Source organism: Schistocerca nitens, chromosome 3 (genome assembly GCF_023898315.1).
Source record: "Schistocerca nitens isolate TAMUIC-IGC-003100 chromosome 3, iqSchNite1.1, whole genome shotgun sequence".
In the NCBI taxonomy this organism is placed as follows: domain Eukaryota; kingdom Metazoa; phylum Arthropoda; class Insecta; order Orthoptera; family Acrididae; genus Schistocerca; species Schistocerca nitens.
Genome location: NC_064616.1, coordinates 619,397,486 through 619,425,004, shown reverse-complemented (window position 1 = coordinate 619,425,004; position 27,519 = coordinate 619,397,486). Strand labels below are relative to the sequence as shown.

Genomic DNA, 27,519 nt, shown 5'->3' with positions numbered 1-27,519 from the left:
ATTGAGAACGAAGTCGTGAATCGGATGGTGATACCTTGGATGTGGCGTCCCAGTGTTTCTCTTCTCTATGCGGCCGCGTGTGTTGTGTGTCGGCCAGCTGAGCGGTGCGGTGGGGGAAGGCCAGTGTCCCGGACTCGAACAACGGACTCCAGCTTGCCAGTCTTCGGCTGTCAGATCTTCATCACCAGCTCACAGGTGACTGCTGATGTGAGGCCGTCTCCTTCCCGTCCTCACGAGTCACCCGGGTACGTAAAAATCAGTCTTCAAATAACTTCTGACTTCTGTCTTCTGGCGGCGAGGCTGCTGCTTGCTATTCCATTACAGCGGCGGACTTGGTGCTTCTGTGTACGATGTAGTCTCTTCCTGCATGACGGTCTTCAGCTCCGAAACTGAACTGAAAACTACTGTCAGGCCCACTGCGTCACGCGTATTTAATTACTTCAGTTCACTGGAGGTGAACGACTTCACGGCCATTGCCTCTTCTGTCACGTTGAAAAGCTTCTCGAAGAATCTTCTTAACGTCGGTCATTGGCTCTTGGAATGTAGGCAAGGGCCTTTGATCACATGTGACAATTGAGAAACACGTGAGCCGGTCGGGCGATGCCCTGACGGCTGAATCGACAGCTTCCGCTTATGTGGGGAGGGCGATGGCTTCTCCTGAACGTGCTGACTTGCAAGCGCCGGCCATTCCACTGCTGCTCTGTCCGCTGTTTGCCAGTGTGTACTTTTCTAAACTAAACTAAGTTTTTCATTTATTTTCTAATTTCTACTTCACTTCACATTGATTTCACTAATTTATTTACCTATCTTAAGAACCACTCAACAATGCTTATCTCGGCGGGACAACGTAGGTATACGCTATTCAGTCTTGGACAGCCATTGTGAGTTAATTGCCACTTCATGGCAAGAAAGATTGCCGCCATAGGAAATTTCCCACCGAATTGGCATGCACTAAAGTGACGCTATTCTGACATTCAGCTAGTGTTGTGGTAAACAAAACACTGATGATGTGCCTCATAGTGGTCGCACACAGTCAACAACATCAGCTGATGAACACAGCCCACAAATTGTGACTCTTAGATACCTCAGGAGGTACAAATGACAACAGTTATAGGCGAATATCGAGGTCATTTATATACACTGAACTACACAATTAAAGGGTCACATTTCCGAAATCCCATAACTTCCAGTTGCGATGTAGAAGTTTCAATTTGGCTCAAAGTCGCCTACAAGCTTCCTCCGTGATGGTGCGAAAGCGTGGCGCCCTCTGACGTCACTGCTGCACTCGGCAGTGCTTCAAATAGCAAGGTGTCGGCGCATGCGAAAAACAAGGACAGAGCTCAGGAGTTCATGTGAGTTTTAAGGCGTGTTAATAATGGCACGAAATTTCACTGCAATCCTGCTCAACACCACCGTGCACATGTCACACGACGGATGTTCGTTGCACACACCACAATGTAGCAAGGCTCTACATGAATCGACCATGCTAATGACAAGTCGTCTGTGTCATTGGATGCATTAGTGGCTAGATGTAAGGGCTGACACGTTCCTGTCAGATACAACAGTTGCACGGCGTAGGAATAGTTTTCCCATTCGATGAGGCGAAACCAATTAAAAAGTGACGCACCATTGGGGGAATTATCAGAATGGGACGGAATTCGGTAGATGTGATGTACACTCGACAGCAAAAAAAGTGGGTCACCCTTAATTCCAACGTGTAGGCTGCACCTGAATGTATGCAACCAACATAGCATATCTGTGTTGCACATAGTCGCAACCCTCCACAGTACAGTCGTTTTAAGATACACAATGGGTACCTCTAAAGACTACTAGAGAACACCAGTCTTTATGACAGTCCGTCCAGATGTAAAGTAAAACAACGATACTACAGAAGAGATCAGACAGTCCTTAACGTTTGTAAACTAAACTTAATTACAATAAGTGACATTTCAAATGTTATGGGACAACTAGTTTTGTCACATAAATCGTTCAGTAATCCTTAGGCACAATTAAATATTTGAGGCAGTATATGGATTAATAAAGTTGTATGGCAATCGGAAACAAGTTCTTTGCTGTCTAAAAGGTTTACCCAACACATGCTGAACGTCGTTCAACGTTCAATGGGGAGTGGTTTCGCATCAACTTTATGTAATGCTAAGCAGTTAAAAGAAAACGTTATTAACGGCGGCAACCACTCTACGGAAATCCCAACATTAACAGCGAATCACAAGTAATATCATTGTTCACATTACTCATCAACAGTTACTTGTACACGAAGTTGTACTTTAAATGACATGACCAACGTCTTCGTTCTGGATCCGGATGCAAACGCAGAACGTAAAGCCATTGTTAACCAAGCAAAGCTTTGTGCCTTATCGAGACTCGATCACTAGGCAGAAAGAGACGTCAAATATTGACGTTTGCACCAGTATCAGTTATCAATTCTCAACTTGAACGTAAATGACGATAATGTTTGTACGAAAGCAGGAACCCTAACATGACAATTACCTTCTTGATAATTAACCTCGAAAGACGTTGTATAGTGTTGCAGAGTCAAGGAATAAAGGATGCACATGTTTAAAATTGAAATGCCATCATGTAATGCTGGGGACAAGGATGCGAACTCAGCACCTAATCGGATTGTTGAATAAGTACGTAAAATCAGAATGTAGATATCACAATTTGTTACCAGTAGTGGGGTTGGAACCTTAAATGACGACTGAAGTTGTATTGCCTGACCAGGATTCGAACCCAGCGCCTACCGCCGTCGTTGTCTAACCAGGAACAGACGAGAAATGTCCAATGTTGGTTCACCATCAGCGAGATGTGCACACGTTTAACTAGAAATAAGGTGACGAAAACGTCTATGCTGACTGAGATTCGAACGCCGCACACATGGTTATGAAGACACGTTAATAATCAACTTCATATTCAGTAGTAGCTAGGAGTAGCATGTTTAGTTGCAAACCTTAAGGCCTTACTCATCCCTAGTAACGGGTTGCCTAATATCTGCGATATCATGATGTTAATTTACAAGTGGATTGACTGCCGTTCAAATGGTTCAAATGGCTCTGAGCACTATGGGACTTAACATCTTTGGTCATCAGTCCCCTAGAACTTAGAACTACTTAAACCTAACTAACCTAAGGACATCACACACATCCATGCCTGAGGCAGGATTCGAACCTGCGACCGTAGCAGTCGCGCGGTTCCGGACTGCGCGCCTAGAACCGCGAGACCACCGCGGCCGGCTTGACTGCCGTAAAGAGCAATGTTCTCTAGTGGTCGTGTATCATTGAGATGTAAATGAAGTGCCTCAGCAGAAAGTAATTTCCGTCGTGCAGCATGTATTGTTTCAGAGACACTGAGAACATGTTATAAGTGCACAAAACGTGTATTATATACTAAGTATACAGGGTGAGTCACCTAACATTACCGCTGGATATATTTCGTAAACCACATCAAATACTGACGAATCGATTCCACAGACCGAACGTGAGGAGAGGGACTAGTGTAATTGGTTAATACAAACCATAAAAAAATGCACGGAAGTATGTTTTTTAACAAATACCTACGTTTTTTAAATGGAACCCCGTTAGTTTTGTTAGCCCATCTGAACATATAAACAAATACGTAATCAGTGCCGTTTGTTGCATTGTAAAATGTTAATTACATCCGGAGATATTGTAACCTAAAGTTGACGCTTGAGTACCACTCCTCCGCTGTTCGATCGTGTGTATCGGAGAGCACCGAATTACGTAGGGATCCAAAGGGAACGGTGATGGACTTTAGGTACAGAAGAGATTGGAACAGCACATTACGTCCACATGCTAACACCTTTTTATTGGTCATTTTCACTGACGCACATGTACATTACCATGAGGGGTGAGGTACACGTACACACGTGGTTTCCGTTTTCAATTACGGAGTGGAATAGAGTGTGTCCCGACATGTCAGGCCAATAGATGTTCAATGTGGTGGCCATCATTTGCTGCAAACAATTGCAATCTCTGGCGTAATGAATGTTGTACACGCCGCAGTACATCTGGTGTAATGTCGCCGCAGGCTGCCACAATACCTTGTTTCATATCCTCTGTGGTTGTAGCCACATCACGGTACACATTCTCCTTTAACGTACGCCACAGAAAGAAGTCCAGAGGTGTAAGATCAGGAGAACGGGCTGGCCAATTTATGCGTCTTCCACGTCATGGTAATGTTCATGTGCGTCAGTGAAAAAGACCAATAAAAAGGTGTTAGCATGTGGACGTAATGTGCTGTTCCAATCTCTTCTGTACCTAAGGTCCATCACCGTTCCCTTTGGATCCCTACGTAATTCGGTGCTCTCCGATACACACGATCGAACAGCGGAGGAGTGGTACTCAAGCGTCAACTTAAGGTTACAATATCTCCGGATGTAATTAACATTTTACAATGCAACAAACGACACTGATTACGTATTTGTTTATATGTTCAGATGGGCTAACAAAACTAACGGGGTTCCATTTAAAAAAACGTAGGTTTGTGTTAAAAAACATTCTTCCGTGCATTTTTTTATGGTTTGTATTAAACAATTACACTAGTCCCTCTCCTCACGTTCGGTCTGTGGAATCGGTTCGTCAGTATTTGATGTGGTTTACGAAATATATCCAGCGGTAACGTTAGGTGACTCACCCTGTATACTATTATTTGGAGAAGCTGCCGCCAAACCTGTTTACTTTTACATTCCGCTCAGTTGTCGTGGTTGAATACAGATTTTCTTAAGGCTACACCTAATGCACAGCGCTTACAACAAAGTATAGTTTCCTGCGTCATCTATTGTTAGCTAGGTGAAATATTTTGTAGTAGCTATGTTTAAAATGAATGTATTTTTGAAAGTATTTTTCGTCAAATATTTGAATGAATCGTCACCTGTAGGTGTGCCTGCACATGTTATAGCATAATAGCTGTAGCTGCGTTAGTTTGTACTACGGACTTGGGTAGATTAGGTGTAACTTTTGATCCTTCAAGGGATGATCGTGGCCCTGCGGCCCGGGTCTGTACTAGCTGCGGCTCGCGAGCAACGGGCCAGCCAGGCTGGCCGAGGCGAGACGTAAGTGAGCGAGCTGGCGGTGGCGTTGGTGGGCCAACAGCCCGGGACAAGCCAGCACGGCTGCGCCGCATGCCTCTGCCTCTGCCGCTCCGTTTGACGTAAATATATTTACCTCCTCTCCTGGAATCAGTATAAGAGCGGCAAGCAGAAATACACATCAGGCTGTCTGCCGTAATGGCTCACTGGGAGAGGTCTATTCGAGGTAGAGTCAAATAATGGTTCAAATGGCTCTGAGCACTATGGGACTTATCATCTGAGGTTATCAGTCCCTAGAACTTAGAACTACTTAAACCTAACTAACCTAAGGACATCACACACATCCATGCCCGAGGCAGGATTTGAACCTGTGACCGTAGCGGTCGCGCGGTTCCAGACTGAAGCGCCTAGAACCGCTCGGCCACTCCGGCCGGCCGAGGTAGAGTCGTCGCTCTCATTGAGGAAGGAGGATGTTCCATCAGAGAAGCTGGCAGGCGGTATGGCGTACCACATACCACTGCAACGAGATGGTGGAGGATCTGCCTTGAAAGAGACACCACCAACAGGGCTCCTGGCTCAGGCAGGAAGAGAGTGGTCTCACAGCAGGAAGACAAGGACCTAGTGTCTAGGAGCAGAGAAAATCCCTTTCTGAACGCGAAGCAGTTGCGGCGGGAGACCAACTTCCCCGGCTCCAGTGACACGGTTCGCCGAAGGCTGAGGGACGCTGGACTGCATGCACGACGATCCGCCGTGTATCAAGAGCTCAGCGAAGACAACGTTTTATACCGGCTAGCATTTGCGGAGCTCCATCTGAGGGCGTCGTGGGACAACGTCATTTTCACTGATGAGAAGGTGTTTTCCACCAACAACGACGGTCCACGAATCGTTTACAGGCCGCAAGGGACTCGCCATCGACGCGAATATGTAACCACGACGAGAAGAAGTGGCCGGCTATCTGTTACCTGCTGGGGTTGGAATTCTGCGAGAGGGGCGGGAATTCTTCACAGGCTAGAAGGAACTCTGGACAGTGCGCAGTATGCCCACATATTGGAAAATGTGATGCTTCCGTCAGTGCGAATGCTGTACGCAGAAGGGGATGTCACATTGGAAGAGGACCATTCTCCCATTCACAAGTCTGCATTTGTTCAGCAGCGGCTCTCCACGATTGGCGTCAACGTCATGGACTGGCCGCCACGGGCGGCTGATATGAACTCCATGGAAAACATGTGGGCTGAGGTCGCCAGAACATTAACAGAGAACTGGCCACGAAACCAACCAACTACTGCGGACGCACTTTGGGACTGCGTCCTGGAAGCCTGGGAGGAAGTTGCTTCTTCAGGCTGTTACGTCCGACGGCTTATACATTCTATGCCAAGACGCATGATAGAAGTACAAAATAATGAAGGATTCTGGATAAAATATTAGAGTTCTTAAAATGTTTTGTTATGTCTTCTTTTTCGTCATTTTTCCTCATTGGGAGCTAGTGGAATATCGCGTGGCAACAGAAAAGATACAATATGGGTTAGCTTTCCTCTGAGTTGCCCTTTTAATTCAAGTGGGTTTCTTTTGAATATACAGTTTGTTAAGTATTCTATTTTGATTTCATTTATACCATGCCTACATACTTACAAACTAATCAGCGTAGATGGACTCTGTCACAGTAGTTTTTGTTATTTCAAATACGTCTCTCTCTTCCCCTCCATCCATGAATACACCCTCCGTCCTCCACACAATACGCCAACGATTTCATATTACGTTTACTCGTCGCGCGGGATTAGCCGAGCGGTCTAAAGGCGCTGCAGTCATGGACTGTGAGGCTGGTCCCGGCGGAGGTTCGAGACCTCCCTCGGGCATGGGTGTGTATGTTTGTCCTTAGGATAATTTAGGTTAAGTAGTGTGTAAGATTAGGGACTGATGACCTTAGCGGTTAAGTCCCATAAGATTTCACACACACATATGAATATTTATGTTTACTCGTTGTTAATATCTCTTCTATTCTCTCTCACACTCTCTCTCTCTGACACTATCTCCGCAAGTGCCCTTCTATTACACTCCCCCAAAACTTTGTAAACAAATCTAGCGGTTTCCAATGACGCTACATTTTCTCTTTTAATTGCTGCTGTCTATACTCTCTATCATTCCTCTCACCACCTATGAAACCGTATTCGTTGATCTCCCCTTCCCTATAACCCATTCTTCGTTCTGAGAACAGTCCTTCCTTATCACTCGGATCTAAGATAAAACGAACTGTGGCACACGTCTAAGTAAGCAATACTTTGCAAGCATTTCGTGTTATATTTTGCACTTCTTCACTTCTATCCATTCCCAGATCCCGCCCTCCTTCCTGTTACGCGTCCCTTGACATCTGCAACTACATCTAAATGAATACTCTGCAATTCATAATTATGTGCTTGGCAGGGGGTTCTGTGGTCTGGTGGATTAATCTTGTATTGATGTGTAAATCGTGTAGGTTGACATCTCACGTCAGGCGTAGATTTTTAACACACACAAGTAGCTCTCCTTCACCCCTAGTAACGCCAAGTGCAGAACGCCAGTAAGCTGCGTAGTTCAATATCCGCAGTAAAGATAACATCCCTTCGCTGCCGACTGGGCATTCGTTTGAGCTGTGACAGATGGAGAAACCCCGTAAGGCAGAGACTCTGTCACCAGCAAGCCGTCGTAAACTAGAAAACGTATTTCATTTAATGAACCAATGGTCATGTAATTTCACAAGGGTCTTACTTTATTTGAAACTGAGACGTTGAAAATTGTGGTGCTGGACTGGAATTAGAATTCGATTTCACTGAGTTCCCGAAGATTGCAAACTCTTCTAGGCGTCCTCGAAAGGCACCTATCTGGTTTCGAATCCTGATCAGCACAAAATATTCATTATTTCATTTCAAGCCCCAGCATGTGCACTCTGAACTACTGGTGAGAAATAGTTGTATTTACAACGTCTCTTCGTGCGTTGTCAGCTTTAACGTGTTCGCTTCAACTCACAGCCACGTGATGAGCGTTTTATCACAACATTACAAGATCAAACGTTTTCTTACATCTTTTCAAGTTCAAACACTCCTCTCCATCCTACTGGCGAAAACGGATTTGGGTTTGGCGTTGTGTTCGTTGTGATCACCAACGACGACATGTTGTGGATTCAACTTCTAGCCAGCAAAGTATTTTCCATCACATCATTGAAAGTACAAACATACCATTCCTAGCTATTATTGGAAAAGAATTTGATAGTTAAAGTTTCTTCATGACCACGTGTGCGGGGTTTGAATTCCATTCAGCACAGAACTTTTCGTCGCCTGATGTCTAGCTAAACATGCGCCCATCTCGTTACTGGTGAACCAACAATAGCTATTTAACGTCTGTTCCTGGCTAGAAAACGACGGTGCTAGATACTGGGCTCGAATCCCAGTCAGGCAAAAACAATTCTATCGTCAATTAAGGTTCCATTATTTCGCCATTGGTGAAAACATTTGTTATTTAACTTCTGATTTTATGTACAGTAATGCTCAAAAGTATCCGAACGACCTGAATTGCATTTCGCCTGATTCCCATGCGACCTACATAACGCAGCTGTCTAGCAGGTTCTCTAATCGCTCCTTGGTACAGTCGTTTGACTGTTGAAAATGATTCCAACAAATCACCACTAGAAAACACTGCTCTGTATCGCAATAACTCAGGATGTAAAGTAATACCACGATACTAAAAATATCAGGGAACACCTCATCACGGGTAAGACTGTCCTTAAGGCTTCTAAACTCGCATTTATTGCAATAACTGACACACCTGAAATGTTAGCACTCTCATTATTACGTCAGATAGGTAATGCACGTAGTAAGTTCGTCGTATTCATGATTTCCTCTTCAAAGTAACATACCATACTTGTTATTTAACACAAAATGTCATTAAAAATTTACGTTATTCACGAGAAGCTAGTTGAGAATATGTATGAACTTCAAATGACACGACGAACCGCCTCCTTCTGTATATGGATTCAAACCCAGGTCATGCAGGCTAGGCCACGGTGGCCGTGTGGTTCTAGGCACTTCAGTCCGGAACCGCGTGACTGCTACGGTCGCAGGTTCGAATCCTGCCTCGGGCATGGATGTGTGTGATGTCCTTAGGTTAGTTAGGTTTAAGTAGTTCTAGGTTCTATGGGACTGATGACCTCAGTGCTCAGAGCCATTTGAACCAATCATGCAGGCTAAGATTTCGTGGCTGACGGAAATTAACAGTCATTCCTGACTAGGCATAAAGAGAGTGATATACCTCGATTTTAGACAGTATCAGTTAACAAATATCAACTTTAAATTACATAATGTAACATTTTTAACGGTCGCAAATTCCTACCCAGCACCTATTGTCCCTGTTAACGAACTACGAGAGATGTTAAATACTGCTTCTTCACAAGTAACTTACTCGAAATGCAGTGAGGTAAAGCTTTGTGTTGGACAGGGATTCGAACCCAGAACCTAATCGGATTGTTATCGAAGCACAATCAACTTTGACATATCGGATTTTCTCGGCAGTAGCTAGATGTATTAAATGAAATGACGAGACGAAACATTAATTTTTCCTTTCCAGGACTCCAACCCGGCACATATCGCTGTTATATTCCAGAGAAAAGGAACGTTAAGTATGGGTTTGTTACACCAGCAGCGACATGTGAGCATGTTTGAACTAGAAATAATATGACGAAGTGTTCAGTGCTGACTGAGAATCGAACCCCAAACATATCGTTGTTGACTACACACAAAGAGACGACACTTACCGAATTTTTCTCCACCAGCAGCTCGGAATAACATCCCTGAACTTACAGTGATCTCAAAAATAGTTCTGTGTCTCACTGGGAGTCAAAAACGTCAGATATCGTTAGTGTTGATAACGAATGAAAATGCATTAAAAATAAAAATTATTATCCACCAGCAGATAGGTGTTCTCATGCTAGAGCTTGAGAATACATAGTGAAAAGTTTAGTGCTGGGCCAGGATACCAACCCATTGATGCGCAATATGTGGAGATGTTGAGCTATCTGCAGTTTTTAACAAACAACAAGTTGTCGTCGAGCTGTATTGTCACGAAGGGATCAAATTCCGCGTTAAGGGCGGTCTGAGTTGCATTCCCAGTTCAGAACCAATTTTATCGACATACAGAAGCTCAAATAAAAGACGGAATAAGTGTCCTGTGACCATACACGGGGTTTGTTTCGTCACTAGAAATAAATAACTAGTATAAGAAAAGTTACTGGTGATAGAGTTTCTACATGTCGCCACTCCTTACCTTATTGTGGTCCCACCTAACGTCTACTTGGTAGAGAAGGAATATCATGTTTAATGTGATTTTCAGACCACAATGCCATTATACCTTCTTCACTTGGCGTAGCCAGAAGAGAATAGAATCTGCCTCTCCCTATAAAAAAAACTTCGGCAGAAGTTGGAATCGAACTGAGGCCAACATCATATGAAACTATCATCAGTCCAAAAGACCATCAGACGCACTTTTATCATAACACCGTTGCGGCACACAAGATGAGAATTCCGACGCACAGGCTCCCTGTAGTGGTTTGCAGGATGTTCAGTACATTCATTTACTTGGTTGACCGAATCGCCATGAACTAGCTGCCTTGGCTACCCAGTGCATACATTCGACTCTATTTTGTAATCACCGAAAAAAATAACGTAACTGCCACCTACACAGAACTGCCAACAGTGTAGGATGCAGAAATTTAAATAGGAAGTGTTCCTTTCCATTTGAGCTACTCTATTGCGCTATCTGTTTGTTAAAACCATCGTGCAGTGCAAAAGAAATGCTTTAACTGTGTGTCTCTCAGAATTCTATATCTGGCCGTATGCATTATCTCATAGCACTGTGGAAGGCCGAAGTTCTGGAGGAACTGTTGTTCACTTCCATAGGTGCTGTAGCTACGTCACAGCTAGTAGCGTAACGGTAAGTGTCGTGCACTGTTGATAAGATGTCGCGTGTTCTATTACATTCGCTACTACATTTTTTTTTAAACGCAATTCTGCTGTCTTCTAAAGTTATCAATTTCATGGAACTTTGAACATAATTCTCTTCACTTCTCAACCCAAAATAGTCGCATGTGGAAAAAAGGCTAACTTCTGTGTCATTTTGTTCTTTTCGGGTTTAATAGACGGCCAGGCAGCAGATGCGCTCGAAGCTTTTGTATTATGTATGGGGTGAGCGCACCGTGGCAAAATAGTCAACAACGATATGTTTGGGGTTCGATTCTCAGTCAGCACTGATCACTTCGTCATATTATTTCTAGTTCAAACATGCTCACATGTCGCTGCTGGTGTAACAAACCCATACTTAACGTTCCTTTTCTCTGGAATATAACAGCGATATGTGCCAGGTTGGAGTCCTGGAAAGGAAAAATTAATGTTTCGTCTCGTCATTTCATTTAATACATCTAGCTACTGCCGAGAAAATCCGATATGTCAAAGTTGATTGTGCTTCGATAACAATCCGATTAGGTTCTGGGTTCGAATCCCTGTCCAACACAAAGCTTTACCTCACTGCATTTCGAGTAAGTTACTTGTGAAGAAGCAGTATTTAACATCTCTCGTAGTTCGTTAACAGGGACAATAGGTGCTGGGTAGGAATTTGCGACCGTTAAAAATGTTACATTATGTAATTTAAAGTTGATATTTGTTAACTGATACTGTCTAAAATCGAGGTATATCACTCTCTTTATGCCTAGTCAGGAATGACTGTTAATTTCCGTCAGTCACGAAATCTTAGTTTGCATGACCTGGGTTTGAATCCATATACAGAACGAGTCGGTTCGTCGTGTCATTTGAAGTTCATACATAATCTCAACTAGCTGCTCGTGAATAACATAAATTTTTAATGACATTTTGTGTTAAATAACAAGTATGGTATGTTACTTTGAAGAGGAAATCATGAATACGACGAACTTACTACGTGCATTACCTATCTGACGTAATAAAGATAGTGCTAACATTTCAGGTATGTCAGTTATTGCAATAAATGCGAGCTTAGAAGCCTTAAGGACAGTCTTATCCGTGATGAGATGTTCGTTGATAGTTTTAGTATCGTGGTATTACTTTACATCCTGAGTTATTGCGATACAGAGCAGTGTTTTCTAGTGGTGACTTGTTGGAACCATTTTCAATAGTCAAACGACTGTATCAAGGAGCGATTAGGGGATCTGCTAGACAGCTGCGTTATGTGGGTTGCATGGGAATCAGGCGAAATGCAATCCAGGTCGTTCGGATACTTTTGAGCATGACTGTACTTCGTTAACAATCCGATTAGGTGCTGTCACAAGCTTTATATGGTGGCATTTCAATTTTAAACATGAGCATACCTTGTCCGTTGTCAATGACACCATATTAAACGTCGTTGGGGGTAGTTCCCAGGACGGTAACTGTTATGACAGGATTCCCAGTTCAGTACAAACATTTTCGTCATTTATTTTCAGGATCTGAATTGATAACTGATACTAGTGCAAACGTCTATACTTCACGTCTCTTTGTGCCTAGTGATCCGGTCTCAATAAGGCACAAACAAAGCTTAGCTTAGGTGGCAATGGCTATAGGTGCTGGATTTGAATCCAGGTCAGGAACGACGACGTTGGTCATGTCATTTAAAGTTCAAATTTGTGTACACGTAGCTGTTAATGTGTTACGAGAACAGTGATATTACTGGTGATTCACCGTTAATGTTGATATTTCCTTAGAGTGCTTGTTGCCGTTAATCGCGTTTTTCTACTGGTTCGTCCAATATCCAGTCGCCATTGAACGACCTTCAGCACGTGGATGGAAACCTTTTAGTGAGCGAAAAAAATTTTTCCAATTGCCGTACAGCTTTGTAACTCCATATATTGTCTCAAGTATTGAATTTTGACTAAGGATTACTGTACGATATATGTAAAATAATCCGTTTTCTCAGAACTTTTGGAATGCCACTTGTTGTAATTAAAGTTAGTTTATGAGTGTTATGGGGTTTCTCGTCGCTAAGAACGTGTTTTCTAATATGTTTTGTATGATGATATTAGTTGACACTTAGACTGACTGCCATAAAGACCTTTGGTCTCTTAGTAGTCTCTTGCAGTACCCAGTGTGTGTAGTCAAACGACTGTACCCCACGGGGTTTTAGTGTTTAGAGGACCTGCAACACAGCTACGTTATGTTGGTTGCATTCGGCTGTGACCCACTTTTTTTGCTGTCAAGTGTACATGTACAGATAAACAAATGGTTACAATTTCAGAAAAATTAGTTGATTTACTTAATACACTCCTGGAAATGGAAAAAAGAACACATTGACACCGGTGTGTCAGACCCACCATACTTGCTCCGGACACTGCGAGAGGGCTGTACAAGCAATGATCACACGCACGGCACAGCGGACACACCAGGAACCGCGGTGTTGGCCGTCGAATGGCGCTAGCTGCGCAGCATTTGTGCACCGCCGCCGTCAGTGTCAGCCAGTTTGCCGTGGCATACGGAGCTCCATCGCAGTCTTTAACACTGGTAGCATGCCGCGACAGCGTGGACGTGAACCGTATGTGCAGTTGACGGACTTTGAGCGAGGGCGTATAGTGGGCATGCGGGAGGCCGGGTGGACGTACCGCCGAATTGCTCAACACGTGGGGCGTGAGGTCTCCACAGTACATCGATGTTGTCGCCAGTGGTCGGCGGAAGGTGCACGTGCCCGTCGACCTGGGACCGGACCGCAGCGACGCACGGATGCACGCCAAGACCGTAGGATCCTACGCAGTGCCGTAGGGGACCGCACCGCCACTTCCCAGCAAATTAGGGACACTGTTGCTCCCGGGGTATCGGCGAGGACCATTCGCAACCGTCTCCATGAAGCTGGGCTACGGTCCCGCACACTGTTAGGCCGTCTTCCGCTCACGCCCCAACATCGTGCAGCCCGCCTCCAGTGGTGTCGCGACAGGCGTGAATGGAGGGACGAATGGAGACGTGTCGTCTTCAGCGATGAGAGTCGCTTCTGCCTTGGTGCCAATGATGGTCGTATGCGTGTTTGGCGCCGTGCAGGTGAGCGCCACAATCAGGACTGCATACGACCGAGGCACACAGGGCCAACACCCGGCACCATGGTGTGGGGAGCGATCTCCTACACTGGCCGTACACCACTGGTGATCGTCGAGGGGACACTGAATAGTGCACGGTACATCCAAACCGTCATCGAACCCATCGTTCTACCATTCCTAGACCGACAAGGGAACTTGCTGTTCCAACAGGACAATGCACGTCCGCATGTATCCCGTGCCACCCAACGTGCTCTAGAAGGTGTAAGTCAACTACCCTGGCCAGCAAGATCTCTGGATCTGTCCCCCATTGAGCATGTTTGGGACTGGATGAAGCGTCGTCTCACGCGGTCTGCACGTCCAGCACGAACGCTGGTCCAACTGAGGCGCCAGGTGGAAATGGCATGGCAAGCCGTTCCACAGGACTACATCCAGCATCTCTACGATCGTCTCCATGGGAGAATAGCAGCCTGCATTGCTGCGAAAGGTGGATATACACTGTACTAGTGCCGACATTGTGCATGCTCTGTTGCCTGTGTCTATGTGCCTGTGGTTCTGTCAGTGTGATCATGTGATGTATCTGACCCCAGGAATGTGTCAATAAAATTTCCCCTTCCTGGGACAATGAATTCACGGTGTTCTTATTTCAATTTCCAGGAGTGTATATTCGATGTTAAAAAATTTTTCTTCTCCAGAAACCCTTTTCTTGCCATTGCCAGTCTACATTTTATATCCTGTCTACTTCGTCCATCAGTTACTTTGCTGCCCAAACAGTTAAATTCATCTACTAGTTTAAGTGTCTCATTTCCTGATCTAATTCCCTCAGAATCACCTGATTTAATTCGACTACATTCCATCCTCATTTTGCTTTTGTTGGTGTTCATCTGATATCATCCTTTCAAGATACTGACCATTCCGCCTAAATGCCTTTCCAAGATCTTTGCTGTCTCTGACAGAATTACAGTCACTGGAAAACCTCAGAGTTTTAATTTCTTCTACCTGAACTTCAATTCCTACTCCAAATTTTTGTTTTGTTTTCTTTACCTCTTACTCAGAGTACAGATTGAATAACATTGGGGATAGGATACAACTCTGTCTCATTCCTTTCTCAACCACTGCTTCCCTTTAATGGCTTTGAGCACTATGGGACTTAACATCTGAGGTCATCAGTCCCCCATAACTTATAACTACTTAAACCTAACTAACCTAAGGACATTCCACACATCCATGCCCGAGGCAGGATTCGAACCTGCGACCGTAGCGGTCGCTCGGTTCCAGACTGTAGCGCCTAGAACCGCTCGGTCACCCCGGCCGGCTCCCTTTAATGCCCCACGGCTCTTACAGCTGCCATCTGTCTTCTGTAGAAGTTCTAAACAGCCTTTCGCTCTCTGTATTTTACCCCTACTATTTGCAGAATTTCAAAGAGAGTAGTCCAGTCAACATTGTCTAAAGCTTTCTCTAAGTCTACAAAGGCTATAAACTTAATTTTGCCTTTCCTTAACCTATTCGTTAAACTAAATCGTAGGGTCAGTATCACTTCGCGTGTTCCTACATTTCTCCAAAATCCAAAATGGCCTTCCCCGAGGTCGTCTGCTACCAGTTTTTCCATTCTTCTGTAAAGAATTCGTGTTAGTCTTTTGCAGTTATGATTTATTATACTGATAGTTCGTTAATTTACACACCTATCAGCGCCTACTCTCTTTGGAATCGCAGTTACTACATTCTTCTTGAAGTCTGAGGGTATTTCACCCGTCTCATTCATCTTGCACACCAGATGGGATAATTTTGCCATGGCCGGTCCCCCAAGGCTACCAGTGGTTCTGAAGGAATGTCGTCTGCTCCCAGTGCCTTGTTTCGACTTAGGTCTTTCAGTGCTTTGTCAAATTATTCTCGCAGTATCATATCTCCCATCACATCCTTATCTATATCCTCTTCCCTTTCTATAATATTGCTTTCAAGTCCATCTCCCTTTTAGAGATCTTCTGCAGGGTGATTTTTCCCACCATGTACAAACTCTAGGAATTAATCGATGAGAGGATATGGAACAAAAAAGGTTTAATAAACTTATGTAAGGAAATGCATGATTTCCATGCTATAGACCATTTATTCGATCATACATTGTTACAGAGAGTGCGGTCTAATACATACAATGTGGCTACAGTTACAGTATGTGTTGAAAATGGATTCCATGTGCCTCAACGCATGCGTGTACACACGTTGATATTGGCCACGCTATATCCAAACTCTGTCAAAAGCAGCATGAATACGCTGCTGCATTGTCTCCATATCTAGAATGGGTTTCTGCAAAAAATGGTTCAAATGGCTCTGAGCACTATGGGACTCAACTGCTTAGGTCATTAGTCCCCTAGAACTTAGAACTAGTTAAACCTAACTAACCTAAGGATATCACACACATCCATGCCCGAGGCAGGATTCGAACCTGCGACCGTAGCGGTCTCGCGGTTCCGGACTGCAGCGCCCAGAACCGCACGGCCACTTCGGCCGGCTGGGTTTCTGCATACACAATACTTTTGAGATGGTCCAATAACCAGAAATCGCACTGGTTGACATCCAGTGAACGAGCAGGTCATGCAACTGGGCCCACTCGTCCGAATCAACAACCAGGGAAGAAAAAAATGGCTCTGAGCACTATGGGACTCAACTGCTGAGGTCATTAGTCCCCTAGAACTTAGAACTAGTTAAACCTAACTAACCTAAGGACATCACACACATCCATGCCCTAGGCAGGATTCGAACCTGCGACCGTAGCGGTCACACGGTTCCTGACTGCAGCGCCAGAACCGCGCGGCCACTTCGGCCGGCTGGGTTTCTGCATACACAATACTTTTGAGATGGTCCAATAACCAGAAATCGCACAGGTTGACATCCAGTGAACAAGCAGGTCATGCAACTGGGCCCACTCGTCCGAATCAACAACCAGGGAAGACACGATTGAGATGCGTTCGGACGTTAACGGCGAAGTGGGCTGCAGTACCGTCATCTGGCAACCACATAACACTTCGAATCATCAATGGCACTTCTTCCAGCAGAGGAGAAAAAGTCACCCGCAAGAAACGCTGTTAGTTCCAGCCCGTTGCGACGTGGGAGGAAGACTGGTCCCAAAATACGTTCGCCAATTATCCCGGCCCACACAATCCGGGTGCACCGATGTTGATGATTGAGTGTTACCATAACATGCTGCTTCTGCATACTGCCCACAATGACTGTTATGAAAGTTGAAGATACCATCCAGCATAAAGGTGGCCTCATCTGTGAATAGGATGGCTGACACAAATCCCGGAATCGTGGTTGCCTGGTGAAGAAACCAGTGACAAAACTGCTCCCTAAGTGGGAAGTCTGTCGCTAGTAAGCTCTGCACACGTTGTAAGTGATAAGAGTAGTAACAATTGTCACGGAGAATGTTCCACACGGTCTTTTGGCTTACTCTGTACTGGCGGGCCAAGTGCCTGGTACTAACACGGCAGTTCCCTTCCACAGTGCTAATCACATTTTCGTCCAAGTCTGGTGTCCGAACATTTCGGGTACGTACTTCATGATCTGTTGCTTCCTGAATCGACCCCGTCTCAGACAAACAGCGGAACCCTGTTGCAAACATTGAATTCTGTGGTTGTTGTCTGCGGGGATAGGTCTCCTAATACAACCTTGCTGCCCGCCGCCCATTGCTATTTGCCTTTCCGTAAGTGAACACCATGTCGGCAAGTTCTCGATTCAAATACGGTACCATTATGAACAACGCTGTATCACATCCACTAAAGGTGAGTCAGCAAGAGAAGTGAATCGTACACAACATTACCAGTTACTATGGCAGGAAAGGGCGCTAGTGCATGACATACGAAAAATAGTACCACCCTCTAGGAGGAAACCATGCATACTGTAACTGTGGCTGCATGGTACAGTGCGTATCAGACCACAGTCTGTAACAAAGTATGATTGAAGAAATGGTCTCCAGCAAGGAAACCATGAATTTCCGGACATAAGTTCATTAGACCTTTTCTGTTCTGTATCCTCTCATCAGTAAATCCTTAGAGTTTGTACACAGCAGTAAAAATTACCTGTATATACTCCTTCCACCTTTCAGCTTTCCATTCTTTGATTTGGACTAGATCTCCATCTGAGCTCTAGATATTCATACGGTTGCTTCTCTTTTCTCCAAAGGACTCTTTGTCTTTCCTGTAGATGGTAGCTGTCTTTCCTCCATTTAAATATTCTTCTAAATCCTTACATTTGTCCTCTATCCGTTCCTGCTTAACCATTTTGCACTTCTTGTCAATCTCTTTTTTTAGACGTTTGTACATCTACATTTGCTGCATTTTTAAATTATCTCCTTTCTTCAATTAAATTCAATGACTCCCGTGTTATCCCAGGATTTCTAGTGGGGCCTGGTCATTTTATCTATTCGATCCTCTGCTTTCTTCACTACTTCATCTCTTAAAGCTACTTATTCGTCTTCTTCTGTGTCTGGCTGTTTTCCTAGGACGATTCTGCCTGCCGTCCAGGTGCTCGACGTAGGTAGCCAGAGACCGGAACGAATGGACATTTGTGGCTTCAGATGTGTGCTGCCGCTGAGCCTCTCGAACCAGTCACGAGGAGTTCAGCTGTGTCGCCCTCTGGGCGGATGAATTGTGAACTGATACTCAGCCTGTGTTCGGCAGCATCCTGATCACATTTGTTGCGAGTTTCTCAAATTTTTTTGTGGATATTTGAGAAGATTCACTATCGATAACTTACAAGTATTGGTGCTGGACATATTGTTAAAATACAAATTCCTACCACTCCAGTTATCCTGGACACCCTCCATGGCCAGGCAGACCTCTCAGGTGGGCTGACCCCGACTACAGACCTGGTGCAATCGCTGAGATGCACGCCCACACGCAACTAGTGCTGCGTGACTCTCTTGCCTGGGGCACTGTGTTTGGTTGTTGGTGTATGAGTGCTGGATTGTAAGTGTGTATCAGTGATCTCCACCATCTAACCATGACCATTACTACTATGGAATGGGAGGTGGCTTAAGTGTGTGGTGTTTACTGCTACTCAATACAGTCCAATGGACTCTGTTTTGCAGTGGAAAGTGAGAGTGGTATTTGTTGTTGTTACTGTCCTATCACATGGTATGCCCTTCCTCTTCCTCCCCCCTCATTCTTTGTCCTGGTGTATCTGAGAGAACCAATGGAGGGATTACATATTGATTTAAAAGCCATAGTAACAGCAAATTCCCGATTCATGGATTTGTTTTTTCCAGTGGTGGTATTGGGTGCACACAACAGTCAAACCCCTACCCCTGTCTCCAGCAAATTGTTTAAGGACATAGAGCAATTTGAAACTTTCAGCTAACTCCAATATAATGGACTTCCTGCCAAACGACCAACCTCTCAGGAGGACAGATCATCCCCTGGGAGTCATAAATCAACACCCAAGGGGTCAGCATAACAAAAGGTTTACCCCTGAATCTATGATTTTCCCTTAATGTATGCAACCTGCACAAACAAAAAGCGTTTGTGCTGCCATTACACCACTACTATCCTACTCCTGTGTTATCCCTATTTGATTTTCTATTTATAACCCTGTATTCATCTGACAATAAATCCTGTTCCTTCTGCAACCGCTGTTCACTAATTAACACTACATCGAACTTCAACCTATCCATTCCCCTTTTTAAATTTTCGGATCTGCCTGCCGATTAAGGGATCTAACATTCCATTCTCCGCTCTGTAAAATGCCAGTTTTGTTTCTCGAGATGATGACATCCTCCTGAGGAATCCCCACCCATAGATCGAAATGGAAGACTATTTTGCCTCTGGAATCTATACCCATGAGAATTTCATCATCATTTAACCATGCAATAGAGGTGCATGCCCTAAGAAAAAATTGTGGCAGTAATTTTCCCTTGCTTTCAGCTGTTCACAATACTAGTACAGCAAGACTATTTTGTTTGAGATTTCAAGTCCAAATCAGTCAGTCATCCTGATTGTTGCCCTGCAACTTCTGAAAAGGCTGCTGCCCCTCATCAGGAACCACACATTTGTATAGTCTCTTAACAGATGTCCCTTCATTGTGGCTGGACCTACAATACAGCTATCTGTATCACTGAGCCACGCAAGCGACCCCACTGATGGCAAGTTACATGGTTCATGAGGGGGATCTTTCCCTTATACAAGTAGGTATTCAGTTTGGCATTGATTGATAGAGTTGTTGGATGTCCTCCTAAGGCATATCTTGCCAAATTCTGTCTAACTGGCGCGTTATTTCGTCAAAGTCCCGAGCTGGTTGGAGGGCCCTGTCCATAATGCTCCAAATGTTCTCGATTGGGGAAAGAATGGGCAACCTTGCTGGTCATGGCAGGGTTTGGAAAGCATGAAGACAAGCAGTAGAAACTCTCGCCGTGTGTGGCTGGGCATTAACTTGCTGAAATGCAAGCTCAAGATGGCTTGCCATGAAGGGCTGTGGAATACTGACAACGTAGCACTGTCAACATTCATAGGATTCGTCAAAGCGTTTGACAATTTAAAATGCTGCAAGATGTTCGAAATTCTGAGAAAAATAGGTATAAGCACTAGAGACAGGTAGTATACAATACGTACAAAAGTCAAAAGAGAATAATAAGAGTTTATGACCAAGAACAAAGTACTTGGATTAAAATGGTGTAAGACACGGATATAGTCTTTTGCCCCTACTGTTCACTCTGTACATCGAAGAAGCAATGATGTAAATAAAAGAAAGGCAAGGTGAAAGGATAGTGGTGATATGATTTGCTGATGTCGTTGCTATCCTGAGTGAAAGTTAAGAAGAGTTACATGATCTGCTGAATGGAATGAACAGTCTAATGAATACAGAATATGGATTGAGAGTAAATTGAAGAAAGATGAAAGTCATGAGGAGTTGCAAAAATAAGAATAGCAAGAAACTTAACATCAGGATTGATGGTCACAAAGTAGACAAAGTTAAGGAATTCTGATACCTAGGCAGCAAAATAGCCAATAACAGATGGAGTCAGGAGGACACCAGAAGCAGACTAGCACGTGCAAAATGGGCATTCCTGGCCAAGAGAAGTCCACTAGTCTACTAGTAATAATTTGAGGAAGAAATTTCTGAGAATGTACGTTTGGAGCACAGTATATTATGGTAGTGAAACACGGACTATGGGATAACAGGAAGAGAATAGAATCAAAGCATTTGAGATGAGGTGCTATAGACGAATACTGAACATTTGGTGCACTGGTAAGGTGAGGAATGAGGAGGTTCTGTGCAGAATTGGAGAGAAAAGGAATATATAGCAAGGAGTAGGGATAGGATGATAGGTCATTTGTTAAGACATCAGAGAATGACTTCCATGGTACTAGAGGGAGCAGTAGAAGACAAAAACTAGAGGAATACATTCAGCGAATAACTGAGGATGTAGGTTGCAAGTGATACTCTGGGATGAAGAGGTTGGCACAGGAGAGGAATTCGTGGGGGTTATATCCAACCAGTCAGAAGACTGATGAGTCAAAAAAAACTGTGCTGTAAGGGTGCCGCCAATGACTTCTGAAGGGGTCCTGCTATGAAAACGAATGGCAGACCATCAATCTGGGCTGTCAGGCGGTATGATGGGCGACAGTCAGGCTGGTATCCCGACGCTATCCGTAACACCTCCAGACACATCTTCACTCATCACCAGGGCCCATTTCGAAGTGGGCATCGCTCCAGGCTGAAGACATGTCTGAAGACGAACCAGACAGCAGTGGAATGCCAACGTGGCTGTTGCCCACCATACAGCCCAACAACCAGAAGTTATGGTCAGAGGTCCTGCTTTCACACATCTCAGCACATGATCGCCCTACCCCAAGGTAATAATTTGACAATAACAGTGTTTTTTTTTTTAGCAGGGCTCCTTTGGTTAAATAGATGCTTGTTCTATTTGATTTTCACCATTTAGGTCAGAAATGGGAACCATTTTTCACAGGTACCGTTTCAACACTATATGTGGCAGTAACATCTGAATAAGTATTGGATTTACTTTTTTAAACCTTATCATATTCAAGCTCAGAGAAAGATCTGACAGATTCATCATCATTATCATCATCATTGCCCATTAATTCCTCAGGTATGTTCAGGCATTTCGCACCAAGATAAAAGAAACCCGTTGTCACCTTCCTTATGACTAAGAGAAGAGAAAACGATATAAATAAATTATTTACGAATTATTCCATTTGCTTATGTACGAAGGGATAAATTTTTTATTTGCTCTCCTGTAAGTAAGGTTGCCAACCGTTTTTTAATAACAAAGTATTGCATGTTATTTTGGGCAATCTTTCTGTATACTTTTTGAGAACAATAAACTATGTGAAATACCTTTAATTCACATTGTTTCATTTTTTATAGGATTTTGGATGTAATATTACCTCAGATGTCAGTATTGTCAATTTCAAAGATTCTTATCGAAGTTTCCGTTGAGAAAGAGTGAGAACTTGTTAATTTCGAATTCTTCGCAATTATAGACAAGCCTGCGTAAGCTGATCACAGACAGTTGCAGTAAGCTGGACGCAGCAGCTTCGAGTGCGCACCCACATTAAACAATCGCGTAACACGATTTTCTAAACGTCTCTATGGCAACTTCTCAGTGTTGTCATTTCCTTGGTTGTCAAAGCTCTATAGACGGTTGTTACTTTCGCCTGCAACCATCTGGCGTGTGTTGCGTCGACATTTACACATGAAACCATACAAAATTCAGCTACTGCAAGCTCTTTGTGAAGGCGACAAACAACGTTTGGAGTTCTGCAATTTCTTTCTTGGCAAGATGGAGGAGGAAGGTTTCTTCCATGCTTAGTGTTTAGAGATGGGGCAACATTCCATTTACATTAAAGGGTGAACCGTCATAATATGCGAATATGGAATACTGAGACATCACACAACAGCAGCTGTGGAAGCTGTAATTCAAGCCATCCTCGCTGCAGTGTGGGAACAATCTGAATACCGCATTGATATGTGCCTTGTATCTCAAGTGGGGATATTGAACACCACTAATGAGGTAAAAGAACTTTTTGAGTTTCCTGTTCATCAAAAACAAAATTCATTGTATACATTTATTAGTTTCAGAAATATAGATGTAGAAATCGGTTGAATCTTTTTGATACTCCATATTTCCCTCTCTCTCTCTCTCTCTCTCTCTCTCTCTCTCTCTCTCTCTCTCTGTGTGTGTGTGTGTGTGTGTGTGTGTGTATGTGTGTGTGTGTGTGTATCTGCGCTAGGTACTGACAATGCAAATGCCAGTTTTGGAGTTAACCATTTTTTATTTTCAAATATGAGAGTTTTGGTACCAGATTTGATAAAGAGAAATTGTCATGCACACATAGCCCCTAACTGCATGATGCATTTCTTGTGTTTTAACTCTACTTTGGATATGAAACAGGCCAAAAAATTAAACTATTACCCTCATCTGAACTGACTAGTAAAATCATAGAATTTTTTTTGTTACCTGTTGACAAATCTTTAGAGTGCCTAAATTTAATTTAGTTAACAATATGGTTGTTTACATTAAGCAATATAAATTAAAATATTAATGTTCAATTTGACCATTTTGTCAACATATTTGAAATTTAAACCTGCAAAAACTCATATTAAAGATAAATTATCTTCATGGGAAAATTGCATTATTAAACATATTATACAATCAAATAAATGCTTCTGAAGGTTTTGCAGAATTATCCACTGCACAAGAATGGCAACAAGTATTTAATAACACTATTATTATTTTAGAAAGTTGTACAAATTAATTTCATTTCATTGTTGATATCCACCCCTTAATTGTATATCAAGTGGCAGCACGAAAGAAACAAAATGTGGCTGAACTTGATAAAAATGAATTATTGGTTTATTTTAACTTAAATATAGACTGCAGAGATGCTGTGTAGCTGGTTAGCAGTAAGATTTACTTGTTAAATATTTCCAAAAGCTATTAAAATATATTTTTGAACAAAATTATTAAAAAGTATAAATAATACTTTATTTTAATACAAAGTACTTTTTTCCTACCCTTAACGATCAATATACATCATTTGCTCACAAAAAGGTGGCAACTCCACCTGTGAGCTATATCTTGCAGAAGAAAACAGAGTTGCATACGGTCATGCGCGATAATAGAAAAATGCCGACGATCGCATTGGGTCAGACTTACAATAACTGCAGTTTAACGTGAAACAGTAATACTAACAATGACGCCGACTGCACTATTCCAAAAATGTAGACAATAAAAGAAAAAATTTTGCACGCTATTATGGCAATACAACTCGCGCACAGAAAGGGATCAGGCCCAGTCCAAAAGCTCCCTCGTTGCTCGCCCTCTCCCAAAGCGTCAGGAGTGAAACGACGAAACACCAATATTTTTACAGCTCAGGCCACAGAATCTACTAAGTTTTGTCACTGTTATGGAGCTTGTACCCGGTACGGACCACATCCCCTTTGCTGTGCCACTACGTACATTTCTCTATCAGGTTGTTTACTGCTTGGATATGATCGATACTAGTGATTCCCGCCTGTCGACTCTCTGGAAAAAGTCAAATTTCCGACTCAGGCAGCTTTTAATGATTTTTGTTAGCGGCTTGAAAATATACAGTGTGTACATAAAGTTCGGGTACACGTTCAATTATTAATTCACAGGAACGAAAGATTGTACAAATATGATACATATGCCATTTTGAAGGGAAACCCTGAAAGCTTTTTTCATGTATACTGCCACAGCGTAGTTTGGTAATTTGCCGATAGTCAGCGCTAGTTGCAAACATAACAAGTTTAGGTGCGGAGCGAGCTTTCTGTGTGTTGGGGTTCGGCAAAAACAAGTGTGCTATAGCTGTTCAACGTATGTTTAGAACCAAGTATGGTAAGAAGCCACCAATAAGGAAGGCCATTTTCCACTAGCAAAACAAATTCGTTACGACGGGTTGCTTGTGCCTGGCAACGAGAAGCAGACGTCCCAGTGTGAGTGAAGTGAATGAGGAGCGCGTACGAGAGACATTCATAAGGAGTCCAAAGAAATCGGTACATCGTGCATCCCATGAACTCGAAATGGCTCCAATGACAGTGTGGAAAGTCCTGCGACAGAAGCTGTCTATGAAACAATTCAAATTGTAGCTAGTGCAGAAGCTCAATGACAATGACAAAGACAAGCGTTTTGAGTTTTGTTCGCAGTTGCAACAATTGAATGAGGATGGGGAAGGCATTTTTGATCACTTAATTTTTATCAAGGAAGCCACTTTCCACATGGGAAAGTAAACCGGCATAATTGTCGAATCTGGGGTACAAAGCATCCACACAAATGCATTTAATTTGAGCGTGATTCCCCAAAGGTAAACGTTTTTTATGCCTTGTCACCTCGAAAAATATACGGGCCACTCTTCTTCGCCGAGAGCACTGTCACTGGATATTCTTACTTGGACATGTTGCAGCAATGGCTGATGCCTCAAATGCAATTGGACTCTCCGTTCATCTTCAGCAGGGTGGGGCTCCACCCCATTTTCCCCGTGAAGTTTGTGGGTACCTGAACACGGAGTTGCCGCATCGATGGATCAGCCGTGCTACAGAAGGGGACAGCTGTTTCATGAAATGGCCTCCTCGATCACCAGATCTCACTCCGTGTGACTTTTTTCTGTGGGGACACATTAAAGATCTGGTGTATGTACCGCCTCTACCACGTAATGTAGCAGAGCTCCGGGAGAGAATACAGGAAGCAACTGCCACAGTCAATGATGCCATGCTGGGATGGGTATGGCAAGAATTCTATTACCGTATTGACGTCTGCCAGGTGACTCATGATTCGCATATTAAATGTTTGCAAAAAATACTTTCAGAGTATGTCTTCAAAATGCAATATGTATGACATCTGTAAAAGTGCAATAAATAATTGAAAGTGTTCCCAGGCTTTATGTACAACCTGTATATAATAGACTAATAGGCCTGTAATTCTCGACGTTCGTGTTGTCCCTTTTTTTGAAGAGGAGAATTACCCCTGCATTTTTCCATGGTTTTCAAATCTTCCCTTCTTTGAGACATTTATTTAATATATTATACTTAAAAATCCAAGATCTTGACGAACCTGGTTTTCTTAAGAATAATACAACAAATCAGAGTGTACCAACAGTTGACAGAATGTCCAACATATACAGGGTGGTCCATTAATCGTGACTGGGCCAAGTATCTCACGAAATAAGCGTCAAACGAAAAAACTACAAAGAACGAAACTTGTCTAGCTTGAAGGAGGAAACCAGATGGCGCTATGGTTGGCCGGCTAGATGGCGCTGCCATAGGTCAATCGGATATCAACTGCGTTTTTTAAAATAGGAACCCCCCTTTTTTATTACATATTCTTGTGGTACGTAAAGAAATATGAATGTTTTAGTTGGACCACTTTTTTCGCTTTGTGATTTATGGCGCTGTAATAGTCACAAACATATGGCTCACAATTTTGGACGAACAGTTGGTAACAGGTAGGTTTTTTTAAATTAAAATACAGGACGTAGGTACGTTTGAACATTTTATTCCGATTGTTCCAATGTGATACATGTACCTTTGTGAACTTATCATTTCTGAGAACGCATGCTGTTACAGCGTGATTACCTGTAAATACCACATTAGTGCAATAAATGCTCAAAATGATGTCCGTCAACCTCAATAGTCAGGGCTACAGAAGGGGACATTCCTCTCAACAGCGAGTAGTTCGCATTCCGTAATGTCTGCACATGCATTGCATCATGCAAGTTTTGGTTCATAGCTCTGATTAATGTCCTCAACAGTTTTTATAGTTTTGTCTCTGTGCATAACAACTTCTCTTCTTCCATTCCACATGTTGTGGAAGAAAGGGTTGCCTTTTGATTGGGTTTGAATGAAGGACTCTTACGTTTACGCTGATTCTGGTGGATCTGTGTTTGAACAGAGACAGTCTTGAGCAAAAGACTATTTTTTATTCCCTAGACTTGTTTCGCTGAAGTTTCAGCACCATCAGAGGGTTTCTTGTTATCTTTTATAAAACACGAAAAATGCTTTTTACTACTTGTATACACATACATTTGACCTTTTAAGACAGTATTTACATATACGAAAAACAGACAAAATTTTGTATTCGTACCTTGTTATCACATGCTGTGGATTTCCTGGATTTTGTGTAATTTAATGCAGTTATTTTGTTTCATAGTTTATCATCTGCAATCATATAGAACTTAATGTACTAGTTGTACACACATAAATTTGAGCTGTTAAGACAATATTTACATATAACAAAAACAGACAAAATTTTGTGTACATACTTTGTTACCAGATGCTGTGGATTTCCTGGGTTTTATGTAATTTAATGTAGTTGTTTTGTTTCACAGTTTATCATCAGCAATCATATAGAACTTAATGTAAAACAGTTATTTACTTC

The 27,519-nt window shown here is 43.1% G+C and overlaps 1 protein-coding gene across 1 annotated transcript in view; it reads left to right on the top strand.

Moving 5' to 3' along the window:
* The window catches only part of LOC126249364 (glutamate receptor ionotropic, kainate 5-like), a 101,189-nt gene that overhangs the window by 57,837 nt on the left and 15,833 nt on the right, over window positions 1-27,519 (top strand). The gene's annotated exons all lie outside the window — the stretch shown is intronic.